The following is a 13,235-nucleotide window of genomic DNA, read 5'->3' on the forward strand; positions in this document are numbered from 1 at the left end:
CAGGCCCTGACTGCCTCCATGTCCAAGTAAAGTAGTAATCCCCATAGGCAACTGGAATTGCTGGTGAGGGGAAGGTGTTTGCATCAGGGCCTCAAAATTCGGCTCAGGGTTTACTCATGTTCCCTGCCCAAGCCCAGGCTGGTTCCAGGACATTAAGCGGTGAGCTTCATTATATGTCTAGGACTTCCCTGGTCCTGCTCTTGATCTTCCTTCCCCAGTGACCTCGAGATTGTCACTCCTTCTCACAGGCCCTTTCTTTCCCTGTCAAGTGCACTCCCTGAATTCTCTTCTCCTGCGTTAGCAAATCTCTAGAACTTGAGGGAAAGCAGTGCTGGGTTACCACATGGGGCCCCAGAAAGCTGGCCCAGGACCAGACACACAGGCAGCAGTGTGGGTCCCTAAAGGGCTGCATGGTGGGTATCGGGTAGAGGGGAGGAACCAAGAAACACTCCCCTGGATGTCTTCAGGGCCAGGTGAGCCAGGGAGGGTCTGGGACCTGGGCTGGACCCATGTGAGCCACACCTGTCCCCATCACAGGAGCATCTTCCTGGTCACAAGTGATTTTGTTTGCTATGCTGCCCCAGATCATCTAATTTATTACCTCTGAATTTCACACACTACACATCATTCCTGTCCCCAATTCTTCACTCGTGAGCAAATGTCACCTCTGACCTGAACTGGCTTACATCCCAGATCCCCTGCAGGCTTCTGATTGTCACTTGAGATCCTCACACACCCAAGACCCTTCCCTGCAGGGCACAGACATAGCTCCCTGCATACATTTCCATCATGTATTTCTTCACTCCTTCCTCAAAGGAGCTCCACAGACTCTTCTTCAGGGAGGCTTCTCCAACCACTGAATCTACAGCATTCGACCACTCAGCTTCTGTTGAAACTTGCCATGATTATCTGCATAGAGCCTACAATTCCATGTTTTTTTTTCTATCATTATCTTTTGATGGCTTTATTTCTATGAATCATTGCATTATCTGTCAGAAATGATTTTTCACTACAAGGACACATGTGGCAAGAACCAGGGAGCATCCAATCTTCTCCCACAAAAATAAGGCTGCACGTACTTGGTGATCGTTTTCCAGATGTGCACCAGTTTAACAGGAACCTCAAATATTTCTAACTTTCCATTCCCGTCAATGCAATGCTGACTTTGCTTTCATTGTTGTTGATGTAAGACCTCAGCATGGCTGCTGCAGCTCCGGCTATCACACCATATTAAAGAGAAAAAGCAAAGCACAAATCCAATACTGTCCTTCCTTCACAAGAGGAAAAGTTCCCTGAGCAGAACCTCAGCCACCTGACTCTTGCATGTCATATACCAAAGCTGGGCTACACGGTCACTGCTGGCTGGGAGAAACTGGGATTTTGCCTGGCTTTCAAGTGAATAGAGGGGATAACGCACAGGTAGAAGGTGGTAGGGAGTATCTCCTGGTCTATAAACCCAGTGTGCCCATGGCACTGACTCAGAAACAGGAGACGAAACTACGCAGAGCAAAGATGGTGTCTTCCTCATGCTGAATTCCTAAAATGCATTCTTGCCAGGACAGAGTGTGTCAGGGTGAATATTTGTTGGGTAAATGAACTCCTGTCTCTGATGTATTTCAGGAGTCACCAGCAACACACATTGGTCCTGTATTTGTATCCAGAACCAGTCAAAGCCACCCCTGAGTCCTGTATCTCTCAGCACCAAGCCCCAGTCCCCCTTCAGGACCACCCATCATCCAGAGATACATGCAGGGAGCCTCAGAAGGGTCCTGCCACCTTCTTCTGCACATGGGAGTGTATTTCCATCAGGAATCTGAGTGGCTTGTGCTGGGTCTTGAGGCAGGAAGGGGCCACACAGAGAAAAGGAATTTCTTCCCTGAGGTCAGCAGTCCACGAATCAAGGAATCAGGAAACTGGGCAGCAGATTCTGAAGCTAACCTGGACCCAGGAGGCCCCTCAGCCTCCAGCTGCTAGCGTAGAGTGGCCACCAGATGGCAGCAGAGAGTAACCTGCCAAAAACACCTGGGGTTGGGGAGGGTCTGGGCATCAGGGAGATGCTGACATGTAGGGAGGGTCAGTGACGACAATCTGAGACCTGGAAGGAAATAGATTCTTCTTAGTGTGTTTGTCCTTCACACTGATGTTTACATTCTTCTGACGTCCTGGTTCTCAGATCTGACTCTTGGAGATGGTGCTTATTTTTCTGACACAGATTCAGGCACTTTGCCTCTTCCCATTGCTCTGGCCCCCATCCCACAGTCACACGTGCCATCCCATTCTGCAGTCACACGTGTCCCACCTCCCTGCCCTTTGCTCTGGAAGCCCCTTTCCTGCAGACACAGCGGCTTCTCCTTCCCCGCCACTCCTCCACATTCCCAACTCTGTCCTGGGATCCTGTCAAATCACAGCTCTTGATTTCCTCATGAGGCACAAAATACTTGCTCATTAATCTTCTGTTGACTTTGGTTTTCATCCATTGATACATTTTCCCAGCAACTGAAGACAACTTAGTTACAATAAACATTCACTTCCGGGGTCTTGGAGTTTGCAGCCTCCTCTCATTCTCTCATGCAGAAAACACTTCCTTTACCTCCTGATCTGTCCCTGGTCCTCACAGCACCCTGGGGATACTGAGGCACAGCACCTATGACCTGGCACTAGAACTCACAGCCAAGGTAGAAATTTACTGCATCCCATGGATCTTCCACAACTCCATGTGCACACAACACCCAAGAATTGCATTTTCCTCTAGCATTGAGGAGCTGTGCACTGGGGCAGGATTTGTACCTGTCCAAGGCTTGTACTGTGCCCTGTAGAGTGGGAATAAAGAGGGCCCCTGCACTGGGCTCTGGAATGTGTCTTCAAAAGGGATTTAAGCCAATACCAGACATCTCATGTCTGACATCAAGGATTTATGATCAGGACATTCCCGAAGAAGTATGAGAAAGTGAACCACCTGCCTCCTGAGCCGGGATGGAATGGTGGATGTGGCTGTGGGCCCCAGGTAACTCTCCCACCACGGTGACTCTGGAAATCTCTTGAACAGGCCAACCACTGTTCTAATGGAAAACGTTATGTCCTCTGGAGAATGCAGAGAAACTCAGCTCTGAGCTTTTCCATGACCAACCCAGCCCAGGAGCAAGGCTGGGCACAATCTGGGTGAAGATGTCAGCCCAGACTATGGGACCAGTGGGTGAAGAAGAATCCCATGGGCTGAGGGGGTGGGTAAGCAGGGGGTCACCCCTTCTCTCTCTCTGTCCCTTGGGGCTGAGCCCTTCTCTGGAAACCACAGAGCTCCTCCAGCAGCTGCCCCTGACTCTGCTGATTTGCATCACGGGCCGCTCTCTCAGCAAGGGGATAAGAGAGGCCTGGGAGGAACCTGCCCAGCCTGGGCCTCAGGAAGCAGCATCGGGGGAGCCTCAGCCATGGCCTGGACCCCTCTCCTCCTCGGCCTTCTCGTTCACTGCACAGGTGCTGCCCCCAGGGTCTCACCAACCTGCCCAGCCCCAGGGCTCTGGGTCCAGTGTGGCCTTGACTCTGAGCTCAGCAGGGCCCTGCCTGTGGTGGGCAGGATGCTCATGACCTGCTGCAGGGGGAGGGACTGGCAGGGCTGAAGTCCCCCACACTCTGCTCAAAGGCTTGTGAGAGCCTGAGGGGTTGCCCCTGCCAGGAGAGAGGAGTGGGTTTTCAGGTCAAAGGCTCCATGCGACAGGAAAGTCCATGGGCCACTGGGACTGGGGCGGATTGCAGGGGATACCCTAAGGGTTCACAGACTCTTTGGAGCTTGTCCAGGACAAGAAAGTAAGAGATTTCAGAAAATGTGTCTCACCTGCAACCCAACCTCTACTTTTTTTTCTTTAATCTTTGCAGGCTCTGCGACCTCCTATGAGCTGACTCAGCCACACTCGGTGTCAGTGGCCCCAGGACAGACGGCCAGGATTACCTGTGAGGGAAAACACATTGGAAGTGAAAGTGTGCACTGGTACCAGCAGAAATCAGGCCAGGCCCCTGTGCTGGTCATCTATAATGATAACAATCGACCCTCCGGGATCCCTGAGCGATTCTCTGGCTCCAACTCTGGGAACACCGCCACCCTGACCATCAGCGGGGTCCAGGCCGGGGATGAGGCTGACTATTACTGTCAGGTGTGGGATAGCAGTACTGATCATCCCACAGTGACACAGGCAGATAGGGAAGTGAGACAAAAACACCCTCCCAGCCTCTGTCACCCTCTACTCCAGCCTCGGGAGGCCTGTGGATAAAACCATGAGTGAATCAGGGGCAGTTCACCTGTGAGCCTCCCTGTGCTGCCCTTCCCTCCAGCCCCCCCAGGAGTCTGGGTCTGAGCCCCCAGGCTGCCCTTCCCTCCAGCCCCCTCAAGATGTCTCTACCAAGCATGCATCAGGCATAGACATGGCCTGGAAGGACCAGAGTCATCTGGTGACTTGGGGCTGTTGTGTGAGTTAGAGAGTGAGGGCCTGGGTGGAAAGACAGGCAGATGCAACCTCTGTCCACTGACTTGGCCCTGGATGGTCACATAGTATGAATGGGGCCAGTCCTTAGACCACCTGTCTGGATCAGGCCCCAGAACTGCTGCCCAGCTCTGCAGAGGTCCTGGGCCCCAGGCTGTATGGCGGCCTGTGACTCCCAACAGAGCAAACCAGAGGAGGGGACACTGTGACGTCAGCCCAGATCCCCTCTTCAATGTGACCACCTAGCACCGCTGAGAACCCAGCAGCTCAGAGCTGTGCCCTCACTGGGAAGGGCTCTTGGTTGCAAAAAGCTTCCCCAAGGTGATGTCCCATCTCAGAGGGGTTCAGTTTAATGAAGCAAGATCTCAAGACTGCCTCAATTAAGAAGCCACTGAATCAAGGGGCTCCCAGCTCCGGAGCTCACTGTGTGGATGCCTGAGGCCTCGGCTGAAACCCCATCATGAATCAGGTCTCCTCCTGCCCAGTGTGGCCTCCTCACTCCTACATCTTCTGTGCATGGAAATCTCCAACCCAGAGTCAGCTTCCGGCAAGCCCCGTCTAAAATGGCCAGGAGTTCCCAACATGGGCCATCAGGGACCCGAGGGGCCATGATACACTGAAAACTCTAATTTCTGTCTTAAATTTTCAGAGTAACTGTGGAAATGCTCAATGTGACTGTTCCTTGAATTTTTATGGAATGAAAAGGGAGCCTGACATGCCAGGTCCTCTGGGCTGAGGGAGAGTTGGAGTCAGATCTCCATGCAGGGAACCCCGGGGCAGGTGGAGCAGCCTCACCCCATGCAGAGACCACAGATGCACCCACAGGGTGAGCTGCAGGATGGACGCTGCCCACCTCCACCCTCCACATCTTCTGCAAATGTCGCTCCTTTCTACAACCCCAACCAGATATGAAGATGTGATGATCTATGTAAAACACACGTCACTCGTCATATCAAAAGCTACTGCAGGCCACCGTGGTCAACAGAAAACCCATTCCACTCCCATCAACTACACAGCCCGCAAATAATTAATCTCAAAAATTACAATAACAATAGACATGAAAATCTCCGTAATATATCTCATAATTTCATGCTGATAACATGTAAAAATGATAGTATTTTGCTTTATTGACATAAATGAAATCTACTATTTATCGGAATTTACCTGTCTTTCCTTTTCATTTTTAATGAGGTGACTAACACTAGAGGTCACAGGAGGATCGTGTCAAACCATTATTGGACAGAGCTGGTCAGGACTCTTACAGGTGACAGGTGCTGTTGAGTACCCTCGTGTAGGAAGCCCATCTCCACCAGACGACTTAAGTGTGAACCCAGGAAGAGGCACTGGAACAATAGGGAGGAGAACCTGCTCGTGGGGAAGACGGTGCCCTTGGGCCCTGCTCCTGCTCCATCTTACATGAGCCACATCCGTCTCACTGTGGATCATTTTGTGCCCAGCCTTAGCTCATGACTGGGGGGATCTCGCAGGTCTGGCTGTGTGGTCACTGCTGTCTCACGTGGTTCTGGATGTAACAAAGCCCAGGAACATAGAAGAGGTTGTTTTCAAAAGGTAAACAATTCTCTACTGCACATGACATAGACTTGTTGCTAAATCCCATGGGTCTACAGTGGTATTCTCCCCTGAAGCTTTGCCTTAAGCACAAGGTTTCAGTTCCTGTGTCCAATTCTATTATGGTGGAGTCTGCTAGTTTCTCTCACAAGGACAGTCACATGCTCACCTGCACCTGCTGCAGAGACTTTGTGCTCTTGGCCCCAAAACAGCGGGTGACACAGTTCCCAGACCCATGATTTACGGTGTCAGTATTCAGGCCTAAGGGGTCCCTGTGGCTTCTCTGGCTCCAGGTCAGGAAACACAGGCTTCATGACCATCTCTGGGCTCAGGCTGAGGATGAGGCTGGTTTTTACTGCAGCTCATATAGGAGAGACGGCACTTCCCACAGTGGTCCAATTTCATGGGGAATTGAGACCCAAACTTGCCCCTGGCTCTCTAACTCTCCCTTGCTCTGAACATGCTTCCTCCCCTTGTGCAAGGGGCTTCCTGCAGCACGGCCTTGAGAATTCCTCTCTCAGCTCCTGTCATTTCTCTCCACAAAGTTCAAAAGGAAACCTGCTCTGTGATTTCTCATCCAGGACAGAGACAGCTTCCTTTTGCTTGTGTGTATGTTGTGGTCCTTGCACGCGCCACAATTCCCAGCTCTTCAAATGCAGGCAGTGCCTGAGAAGAAGCTGCCTGACAGGTGTAGCCGCTGCTGTTCTTAGGGATGTCCGCACCCTAAATGCACCCCATCTCCGACACTGTACAGACCCATCTTCACAGAAGGCATTGCGGGGAGTTTCAAGAAATCGCGTCTTCCTCCACTGCGTCCACCACGCTGTGGTGAAGGTGGCACTCCTGGCTGGGCTGTTCTTCTGCACCTCCGTCCTGAAGCAGTGACCACTGTGAGGAGATCTGAACATGTTTTTGAGAGATTAAGAACAAGAGCAGCAGCTGCTTTTCTTATTTTTCTATCTATTTTTTATGAAAGAGAGTCTTGCTTTGTTGCCAGGCTGGAGTGCAGTGACATGATCTCAGCTCACCGCAACCTCGGCCTCCTGACTTCAAGCAATTCTCCCTGCCTCCGCCTCCTGACTGGCCAGGATTACAGGTGCCCACCACCATGCCTGGCTAAGTTTTGTATATTCAGTGGAGAAGAGGTTTTGCTACGTTGGCCAGTCTGGTCTTCAACTCCTGACCTCAGATTATTCACCTGCCTCTGCCTCCCAAAGTGGTGGCATTAAGCACATGAGCCACTGCACCTGGCCGTGTTTTTCTTATTTATGCACCTCCTCTTTGCCTCAATACATTAGCTGCTGAGCTGGGGAGATTTTGAGTGACAGGCTCAGTGCTCCCTCAAATCCCCCACTCTCACATCGCTGAGGCCCTGTCCTAGAAACTCCCCAAAATTGGACGGTCTACCCATAGGATGGGAGTTTCCAAATGGCCCTATAGAGAAGAGTTAACCTGAGTCGATTCCTTCCTCCTCATTGACATCCAGCACCTGTAGTTTCCATGGGGGTCAATACTTTCACAGCTGAAATCTTTATTAATGTAATAAAGCTAAAAATTAACTTAATAATTATTCAGATATTAGTTGTATCCAATATTTAAATTTTGAGTCAATTGGTAAACATAGCCATGATTATATATAGTTTACGTTTCATAAACTTAGATTAAATGGATGTTATTAAAAGCAAAGTAGGCTGGCCAGGCGCGGCGGCTCACGCCTGTAATACGAGCAGTTCGGGAGGCCGAGGTGGGCGAATCACCAGAGTTCGGGAGTTCGAGGCCCGTCTGACCAACATGGCAAAACCCCATCTCTACTAAAAATACAAAATTAGCTGGGCGTGGTGGCGCATGACTGTAATCCAAGCTACAGTAATCTACAGCTACAGGGGAGGCTGAGGCAGAAGAATCGCTTAAACCCAGGAGGCGGAGGTTGCAGTGAGCCGAGATCATGCCATTGCACTCCAGCCTGGGCAACAAGAGCAAAACTCTGTCTCAACAACAACAACAACAACAAAGTCAGCATTTTACTATATGTATATCCCATATCAACACGTTTTGTACCTGAAATATCCACAAGAATATTTATTCCTAAAACCAAATTGTGTTTATTGTCTATTGCTGCATAAACATTGCTCCCTAACAGTTAGCATGTTAGGAGAACACAGGTTTGTGGTCTTGTCACTTCAGTGCATATGGAATTTGAGAGCAGTTTAGATTTGTGGTTCTGGCTGCGGGTTGATCACGAAGTTGCAGCCAAGCTGTCAGGCCAGGCTGCATTCAGACGCCACAGCAGGTGGCCAGGCCCAGCCTGAGGGGCTTCCACTGTCACTAACTTATTTGGTTGATGAGCAAAAGCTCAGAGGAAAAGGAGAGAGTGGATTGTAAGGCCTCTGTCCTGGTCCCCTTGTCAAAGACCATCCCATACATACACCATTTCCTGTTATTTCCCGGGACATCCTAGGCGTAGGGCACTGCCCGATTCATTCTAAGGTGGCAGAGTTTTCCACAGTGGAGTTGTAGCTATGCAGCCTGTAATGGTTACACCGTGAGTTTGATCTTACAAATAACACTGCAGCGAGCCTCCCTATGCAGACTCCTTTGAGTTCATGTGTGCGTGTGACCATAGGATAAATTTCCAGACGTGGAATTGCTGGGTCAAGAGGATGTGCACCTGTAACTTTTACCCACTGTTTTCTCATTCCCGTCCAGAAGGGTTCTACCAGTTAGAGCGCCAGTCCTAAACAATTCCTCCTCAGTTGTCTTGTTTTACATAATCAAGTCTTCCAGATCTACATCCCTAACTAGTGGTTGTCGAGCTCTGCTTTGTCATCAGATTTCATCAGAATTATCCAAAATTCTTATGATACAGATAAATTGGCACAACTCCAGATGTATGAAATCAAAATTTCCAGAACCAGGAATGCACACTGAAAATCTGTATTCCTCAGGTGTTGCTCACGTGATAAGGGATCCTAGTTTAGAATGCAAGGAAAATTACCTTCCTTGCCCTCTGGTTGACACTTATATCCAGAGTTCCCCTTCCCCTTTCACATTCTGCTGTCTCTCCTTCTGCACCTTCATCTTCTCCTCCCTCCACTTCTCACCCACGTCCCAAGCCCTCCACCATCAATCCTCCTAAAATTCCAAATGGCCATTTGCCACTAAAGTACCATCTATCCCATGAACAAGTTATGTGAGCAAACAAAGAATTTAAGCTTGGACCCAGCTGAATTAAGTACTGCAATTAAAGATTTTCCTCAACCCAGAGCCACCAGCAAATAGTTATAGAAGATCAGAGATTTCCTGTGAGTGCAAATGGCTCAGGGTGACCTGACGCTGTAGACCAAATCGTAGTGTCCTCTCAAATGCATGTGTTAAAATCTAGTTCCCTATGCGATAGGACTTTGAAGTGAGGCCTTGGAAGGTGATTAGGTCAGGAAAGCAGAGTCCCCATGAATGGAATCAGTGTCCCTATCAAAGGGACTGCTGCGAGCTCCCTGATTCCTTCTGTTATGTGAGGACACAGTAAAGAGATGGTAGTCTATGAACTAGGAGCAATCCCTCACCAGACATGACATCTGCTGACCACGTGACCTTGGTTTACTATTTCCAGAACATGAGAAATAAAATTATTTCTCTACGACCTAGTCTATGTCGTTCTGCTTTGGCACCTAGATTACCTAAAGTACCAACACATCAACTTGTACACGTAATATTTGGAAACTCTCTGATGCCAAATCTTTGATGGCAAAAGGCAATTGATCTGCAGGAGGAATGAAGCTATGTGATCCCTCTTTCCGCAATAAACCAGAGAGTAAAAACAAGTGAAGGTAGGTCAAGATTGTGTAAAAGCCGTGCCTGAAGGGTTTCCAGTAACAGTTGATAGCAAGGTAATTCAATCACACAAACCACCACAACAAAGAGACACAACTGTCAGGGATTTTCAGGATAACCTCAAAACACCATCTGACATTAAGGAGTTACAGAAGACATGAAATTTCAAAAAGTCAAACTTCATTTAAATGTCATGGAAAAACTTCTAATTCTAGCACTATGAGTAAATTCTATCACAGGTAGTGGCACGGAGATTTTGGGGCACAAGTACTGAGTTTGGAAGCTTCAGTTTCTATACCCTTGGGAGATGTCCCCTGGCCCCCTGACTCCCAGCTCACCTTTGAAGAAGAGCCCAGCCTGGGCAGCACCTCAGGGGCCATTTGTCCAAATACCCAGTTGAACGCAGACCTCCATACCTAAAGGAAACTGCCGATTCTGGGAGCAGGAGGAGCCACTGGAAGCCCTCCTGCCAGGCTTCTTTTCCTGCTCTTCAGCACCTCTTGCAGGCAGCAAACAATCCCAGCAGCAGCAGCAGCAGCAACAGCAACAGGTCCTTCCGCTGCAGGGCTGCAGCTCAGCCAGATGACAGGAGCCTGTCTCCACTGAGGCAGAGGAGCCCAGCTGCACACCCGGTCCTGGTCTCCATGTCTCCCACCGTGCCCAGGACTGAGAGCAGCAGGGGCGCTGCTGGCTGGGGCCGTAATGGCTACACCCTCTCTTTTACCTTCAGCTCCAGGGCTGAGGGCAGTGGCTACAGCAGGTGCCATGACGTCAGGCAGCTCCTCACTAGGCTGGTCCTTGGCAGGGTCAGGGCAGGGGCAGGAGGGCTCTGGAGCTGCCTCTAGCTCCGGTTCTGCCCCTGAAGGGGGCTCTTCCTTTGGTGCTGGCACTGGCTTATCAGCTGGCCCTGGAAGGTCCTATATTGCTGCACATGGAGCAGGAGCTGAAAAAGAACAACACCAATGACAGTCATTTTCCACTGGGATTTCCACACATAGAAACAACTTCACTGAATTTAAGAAAATCCAGCCTGAGAATATTGCCCCCAGAAAGTCTCTGAGATTATAGGCCCTGTCACTGCATGCCTGTGCCTCAATGAACTCCAGAGGGTCCAGATGGACAAGGTCAATGTGCACATGTGACCCCGATGGGATCACTGGTGAGGCCTGGCCTGGTAGGCCCTGCTCTGGGCTGCCCTGTGGTACCTAGGGATGCCTTTGGCCAAATGCCCAATGGCACTCGGGGCGAGGAATAAGGCTGCCTCGGCATCTTGGTAAATGGCTCTCACCCTGGGCCTACTGGTAGCAGGCGTCTTGACATGTGGGGATGCAGCATGAGAACATCTCGCTCTCCTGAGCATCTCCCACCATGGGAGCTGGCTACGGGGCTGTCTCAAGGATGTGGGTGCCTGGCGACCAGAGTTCTAAGTCCTGTTAGGGTCTGTCACTAAGGAAGTGAAGGCACTTCTTTAAGGTTCCATCCCTTCGGCCCCTTCCTTCCATAAGACCTACTCAGAATCCTCTGGCTGCTGGCTGCTCACTCTCCCCCCAGGTCAACTCCTTACCTGTGTACAGGGAAGTCTACCCTGGGCCTGCTCGCACACCTGCGCCTGATGTGCACCTGGGGCCTAGGAGTCCACTGGGGGCCTGCGATCCAACAGGGGCCTCATGTTGATTAAACCAATTTTGATTATTCCTGTAGAGGAGGGAAGGCCTCCTAGCGACAGAAGCACAGTTTCACATCAAATACATAAAAATGATCAACATCTTGTGGAGAAAAGGTATCTTAATTTGAAACACTGAATTGTTAACTTTTGATAAATATTTAAGGTTATAACAAAAAATAAATGCAAATTCAGCAGCAGTTGCAGGGAAGGCTATTGAATTTCTCCTTTGTGGTTTGAACACTGAAAGGCCCCACCTAGTCAAGGTCGTAACTTTTTACTTTAATCTTCTTGTTGTTATGATTAATAGAAACCATATAATGACAATGGTGGTGATGATGGTTTAAGTACACAACTGAGGTTTAGTGGCAGAAATGTCAGGCGCTCCCAATTACAGTGCAGCTGTTTCCATCCGGGTGAGAAAATCAAGCTTGTTTTCTATGTACTTGGGGAGCAGGAGTGCATGTGGGAATGGCCGCATTTCTCCGGACTGACGTTTCTCACAGAAGAGCCACAGTTTAGCCTGCACTCTCCATTCTGTGATCAAAAACCGTGGAACAGAGAAGAGCATTTCAACCTGAGACTCGGTTATCAGAACTGCACCCGCCTCACCTCCTCACAACCATATATGCCTCCTCTCTGTGTTGAGCCAGAGGGGTTCACATGTGGCACAGACTGACTAACTCCATGATCCCTGCCCTCCCAGGTGGCAGGCATTCTGGGGTCAGCAGGAGGGATCTCCTGGGCTCTGTCTTCTTCACCAGCAGGGGGCAGCAGAGCTGCGGACAGAAGAGGCTGGGTCTGCCCAGGACAAGCCTAAGAGAGAGGCCAGCCCTGAAGGCTCAAGAGGTGTCCAAGGATCAGTCCTGAGTCTGGAAGTCCAGTAAGGTGCCTCGAATCCCCTCAGGGTGTAGTAACCCGTCCTGAGGGTTAGACTCACACAGTCATCCAGAATACCGACAGGAGCCCGGAAACAGTGAGGGTCTCAGCTGGGAAATGCAGCTGGAGGCGCTGGGCACTGGTTGCAGCCTGGGCAGCTCCCACAGGGCTGCGATTTTCTGTGAGATGCCCCCGAGGTCGAGGTGCACTAGGAGGGGGGCACAGTGTGAGGGGCAGGGCTCCTAGGGCCAGAGTTCTTCACCCAGAATTGCTGCCTGAGCCTCCTGTCACTCTCAGGGTCTTGTCCCTCTCTGTCCAGCAGCATTCTGGGGAGCTGAACCCTCAGTCCTGGGCACTTCCAGAGACCCCACACCTCTTCTGCCTCTGACTTTCCTTCCAACTCCAGGCAGACTCTGACTCAGGGTCAGCTCCTATGCTCAGCAGAGTCTCAGGTGGGTGGGGTGGCGCATTCATGGCCCTGGTTCCTGGATGGGGCCTCCCCAACCTGCTTGAGCAGATGCTCTCCACAGGGAAGGGGATTCTCTCCTGCCTCAGGCCACAGCTCTGGCCACCAGGTGGTCTTGGCTCAGTGACGGGATACACCTCATTGCAGGGACCAGGGCCCACCACCCCGTCAGAGCCCGCGCCCTGTGCAAAGGTTGTGTCCCTGGATGCTCACAGAGACCATGAGGCTTCAAGTGGATTTTCCATCAGTATTTCATGTAAACCTGTAAAAAGCACAGGAAAACCACACTGGACTCAGAACCCTGGTGTTTTTCTGGTGCTTTTTACAAGTTCACGTAAAATACCGACGGGAAAAG

General features: G+C 50.6%; 1 protein-coding gene and 1 long non-coding RNA gene across 2 annotated transcripts in view; both read right to left on the reverse strand.

The window, feature by feature from the left end:
* Nucleotides 1-3,945, reverse strand: part of LOC120361055 (uncharacterized protein C2orf27A-like) — a 29,208-nt gene extending 25,263 nt beyond the window's left edge. The window contains exon 1 of the mRNA XM_074390983.1: nt 3,830-3,945. The gene's annotated coding sequence lies outside the window, so the exon portion shown is untranslated. The remainder of the gene's footprint in view (nt 1-3,829) is intronic.
* Nucleotides 3,946-6,244: 2,299 nt separating this feature from the next.
* On the reverse strand, nt 6,245-12,425 carry LOC141582586 (uncharacterized). Its single transcript, XR_012515456.1, has 3 exons — nt 11,437-12,425; nt 10,211-10,815; nt 6,245-6,941 (listed from the first exon to the last, which is right to left on the reverse strand). It is a non-coding gene; the product is annotated as an uncharacterized LOC141582586 (long non-coding RNA).
* Nucleotides 12,426-13,235: the final 810 nt, after the last annotated feature.

The sequence above is a fragment of the Saimiri boliviensis genome, chromosome 21, assembly GCF_048565385.1.
Source record: "Saimiri boliviensis isolate mSaiBol1 chromosome 21, mSaiBol1.pri, whole genome shotgun sequence".
Lineage (NCBI taxonomy): Eukaryota > Metazoa > Chordata > Mammalia > Primates > Cebidae > Saimiri > Saimiri boliviensis.